General features: G+C 38.7%; 1 pseudogene; it reads right to left on the bottom strand.

Annotated features, from left to right (window-relative positions):
* Positions 1 to 2631: 2631 nt before the first annotated feature.
* LOC120604722 (uncharacterized) lies at positions 2632 to 2750 on the bottom strand (annotated as a pseudogene).
* Between the last annotated feature and the right edge of the window lie 2212 nt (positions 2751 to 4962).

Below are 4962 nucleotides of genomic sequence, written 5' to 3' on the forward strand. Positions count from 1 at the left end.
GATAAAGGAACTGGACCTCTGTGGTTCATATTCTTCTGAGTTCTCTCTCTTCAGGGAAGAATAGGAAAGAAGGGAAGGTCCTGGTGTATTTTTTTGTTTGTTTTTTTGTTTTCTGTTTCTTTTTTTTTTTTTTTTTTATCTAGATCGCATTACTCGATCATCTTTCTGTGTAAATAGGTTAATATATCAAATATGGGCTGTATTTTGCTGAAATTCTTTCTTTTAACATGGGATGGGTGCTAAATGTGACCTTCTAACTGTGCAATGTGTAGGATACAGGGTCGGGCTCTATAGTCCCTCCCCGCCCGCCCTCCCACACCCTCTTTTTCTCCTACAGAATTCAGAGAATGTGACTAACGTTATTAGATTGGGACTAGTGTAGACTAGACCCCTGGTCAGGGCAGAAAGTGGAATAGATTGCCATTGACCTGTGAAATATTACATTAGTGGTAATTTAAAGATGGTAATCATGGCTTTATTTAGCCAAAGCAAAAACAAAACAAAACAAAAACTCTGAGCAAAAAAGCAAATAACTCAGTTTTTTTCATTTTCACCTACTTTAAATAGGGTGTCCAACTGTATCCTTTTTCATATGTTCCCTTTGTGTTTGGATATTAATAGCAAAACCATTGCTAAGTAGTGACTATGAAATGAACGTAAGCAGCCAACATCTCGACAGTTTTAAAAAGATCATCCGGTAGCAGCGCTTTTGCCTGCATCTCCCCTGGGAGGAGAACTCAGCCTCAGGAAGGACAAGGTTCTTCTGAGGCCCAGAGAAATAACAGCTCAGGCAGAAATAGGCACAGGGCTTCTGACGCAACCTATTTCTGTAATAAAGCTGAGCAAAAACACTCCTCCTTCCAATTTGTTCTCTTTTGAAAAACAAGAGGGCCTTGTTAAAAATATTAAACGATTTTCACCAGTGGGGGCAAAAAACTGGTTCTGTGTTCTGTGACTACAAGAGAAAGCTGTGGTGTTGAAAATGATGATTACAATGAGAGTTTCTGCCATTAAGTTAACAGACATGGTGATGTAAGTGAAGCCTGAATGAAGGACTCAGTGTCACAATGGAAATAGATTGGGAGAAGATGGAATTTAATTCCTCATTTAAAAATGAGGCGAGGTTAAGGGACTAACGTCATACGCTGCCAGTGTGGTGGTCGAGGGTACGTGGTTGGAAGCTAGGCTGCCAGTGTGGGTGAGCCCTGCCACCTGTCAGCTGTGGGCACCTGGATAATACCTTACCTTCTCTGTGCTCTGTTTCCTGACATATAAAAAGGGGGTAGGTAATAGTACTTCACAAAGGTGGAATGAGGATGAAATCACCTAATATGTTTAAAACATTTAGAATTTAGGCCAACCCATGGTGATTGTTCAGTAAATATTAGCTGCTGTTAGTGGTAGAAGAGGGAAAGCAGCTGACACTAATCTCCAGAGGGAGGAGAGAAGTTATCCTTGGTGCATGGAGAATTGCTGTATGGGGATTACATGGAGGTGAGGGACCAAGGTCGGAGTTGGGAGGGGGCGGGAATGAGAGGGAGGGGCTAGAGGTGATGCTTTAAATGGCAGAGGGTTGTGTATATGGTGTGCTTTTGAAGGCTGGGGGAGATGTGCTCCTATCAAAACGTTTCTGCTGTGGGAGTCCCTGAAATCCCACCTCTGAACAACCTCTTCCTTGGGCCAATCATGGCCCTTTCTCTGCAGCTATCATTTAAAATGAAGACATTTGGTGGTGGGGTTAAGGATCACCTCAAGATATTGAGATACTAGCACAAAGCCTGAATTATTTTATTTAACGTTTTCAAAGAGGAAGACCTCTGAGGGAGGCATTCGGAACTAAAAGAATACAAGAAAGAGATGTGCAAAAGTCAACCTTTATCTCCATCTCAGTTTTGTTTTTCTGAGTTTACAGAGTTGAGAAGGGCATGAGTCATGCACGACAGGCCTCCTGGGCCCCGGACTTAGCCTTTCTGAATGCTGTCAGAGACTACCTGGGGAAGGGCTCTCGCGATTCAAACCTTGGCCACCACCTGCATCTGGAACACAATAGGTGCTCCTGAAGCCCAGAGCATTAGAGATTCTTGGAGGTAGAAGAGATTTCCTAAGGTTTGGGGAAAATGCGTAGTTTTACTTTTACAACTTACATGCTATCAGGATTTTATCTGTGAACAAATTCATACAGCTGCTTTATGGTACACAAAATGATATTTTAGCTAGCACAAAACAATTAGAAACTGAGAATCCTTATTTATTTGTCCTTACAGTAAATTTTTAAATTGCTAAGTCAATGCATATTCTAAATTAAGACCAAAAAGGCTCTTTGAGTGAAATTCTGGATGTCAGGCTTGATCAAAAATTGGAATTGTATGGAGAGACTTAGAAACATCTGGTAATGTGTTATTAATAAGTTAGCAGAAATGAATCAACAATTTCAAATAAGAAACATTAATTTGCATAAAGTACTCAATAAGAAAGAATATGTGATATACATTTTTCATCATATGTAGTAATTGTGCAAACCAAACATTTTAATTTTATTTTATTTTAAGGCGAGGCAAACCTTGGTCGACCTCACAGATTGCAAGGACCTTGTCAGCTTACAATCTCTTATTTTTTAAAAAAAAGTTTTTTCGCCTACAGCGCCTGGTTTTCCTAGGTAGTCTCCCATCTAAGTACTAACCAGGCCCGACCCTGCTTAGCTTCCAAGATCAGATGGGAACAAGCTTACTCAAGGTAGCATGGCTAAAGACTATAAATCAAACATTTCAAAACATACCAACCAACAAAGAAATTTATACATTGTTGAAAACTAGTTTAATTGATAAAGGAAGAGAAAAATCTTTTTTTAATATTATGTTTATTATATCATCCAAATAAATTACAGTATTGACTGTGGTACCCACAGAAGCAGATAACAGAAATAAATCAGTTCTAAGTCTTTTTGAAGTGAAACAATTGTTCCCTTCGACTAACAGAAAGAAAATGGATGTGTAGTTAATAATGCAGCTCAGACCTCTACACAATCTTGCACGGTGAAACAAGCAAAATCTGACTTTTCAGTTTTTAAAGTGGGTATATATATTATTTATTTTGTATTATAAAGTAATGTTGAGCTTCCGAAATAGAAAGACATGAATATGCTTTGAAGAAGTCAACTAAGTGGCCTTGGAGAGGATGACTCTCTCCACTACATTCTGACTGTATCCAGAGGCCTGTGGAGCAGCTTGTGCTCATCTCTTCTCAGCTCTGTGCTCAGTGATGCCACATCGGTAGCTCGTAATTGGCCATGGTGACAGGATTTACACCACATAAAGTGGTGCAGGCTACAAACTAGAGCTTTTTTTTTCTCCTGGAGAGCTGGTTGTGAAATATTTTAAAAAGTGTTCTGTATAACCATGAGCAAGTTGCTAAGCTTTGTTCCTTAGTTTCTTTATCTTTAAAATGGAGGAAAATCATATTTTAACCTCATATAATTTGAATGTGGTTTTAATGAGATAATTTATGTAGTTTATGTAATTTTTAAAACAATCTAGCACATGGTTCTCAATAAATACGTGTTAGTGTTCTATTTGGGACAATCAATATTTAATGTCTTCTAGTGAGGAAATCAACCTGGTAGGTGTTTTTTTTTATTCGTTGTTTTTGTTTGTTCGTTTGTTTGTTTTTTGGTAAATGGGGATGAATCACAACGGTTAAATATTTATAGAATATTTTCTATGTTCCAGGCAGAATTCTAAGCACAGTCTCTATATGATGTCATTAAATCCCCACCCCAACCTAATAGTACAGGTACTCATTTATCCTCATTTTACAAATGACGAAACAGGCTTAGCTAGGAACTTACCCAAAGACATAAACAGTAAGTGGTAAATCAGCAATATGAGCCTAAGTAATTTTCTTCTGGATCCCATGGTGTTAAGCCTATGTTCGTTTCCAGTAAAGTCTCATAGGACATCAGAAAAGGATAGGAACTTAGATAAACCCAGTTCAGTGCTTTTGTTTTACAGACGAAGGAAATGGGACAGAAAGAATGACTTGTCCAACATCACATGCGAGGTTTATGTTTCTCGATTCTAGTTCAGCTCTCTTTTTGTTTTAGGAGATAGCGAGACAGTCCTATACTCAAAAATAAGTAGGAAAACCATGCACACTGGAATTTGAATTTTGAAAAACAAGGAGGGCATATGTGAAAGAGAAAATATCTGGTGATTTGGGGTCTATCTCTTGCGAGGGTTGATGTCCCTTCTCTGGGCTAAATAATGAGTCTTTTAATAGCAATAGGATGAAGTTTTCATTGCAGCAAGAGTCAGAAGCTTTATGTAAACTTTTAATACCATTCAGTGCGATACTCCAAACTTAGAATATGCATTACTCTTCAGCCCTTCTGCTTGAAGGTGAAAAACTTTCATGTGTCCAAGCCATTCTACCCTGCCAGCCCTTGTGCCTTCCCAAGCTACTTGTTCATATTGTTCATATTGGGCCAGAGGGTGTGCATGTATGTATGTGTGTTTGCATGTTCACATGTGCATGTGCTCATGTATAGTTATGTTCTGGAAGACCTGTCCAGTTTCCATGTTCCCACGGTTGGAAGGGTGGCCTGGTTTCAGGGCCAAGAAAACAGAGATTATGATTTGATGACAAAATTTTGCTCAGTCTAACTTGAAGATGAATCTTATGTACCCTCACTAGACAATTGTCCTGACTTGGGTTATCTTATTAGATATTAAAATAGGGGCAAGACAGCCTTTCAGTGCCCTAAGGGGATAGAGTGATGCAGGAAACTTCCTAAACCAAGACACATTCATGTTTCCTAGTGCACAGCCTGTAGCTGCATTGCCAGAACAAAATCTAGTAAGTTTTTGGGATAACTTGCTCAGGCAAATAAATTATGAAGACTTTTCATCTCTACAGGTAGGAAAACATTATGTAGTTATTGAAAATACCATATGACACCTTGTAGAG

Source organism: Pteropus medius, unplaced genomic scaffold (genome assembly GCF_902729225.1).
Source record: "Pteropus medius unplaced genomic scaffold, Ma_sr-lr_union100, whole genome shotgun sequence".
Classification (NCBI taxonomy): domain Eukaryota; kingdom Metazoa; phylum Chordata; class Mammalia; order Chiroptera; family Pteropodidae; genus Pteropus; species Pteropus medius.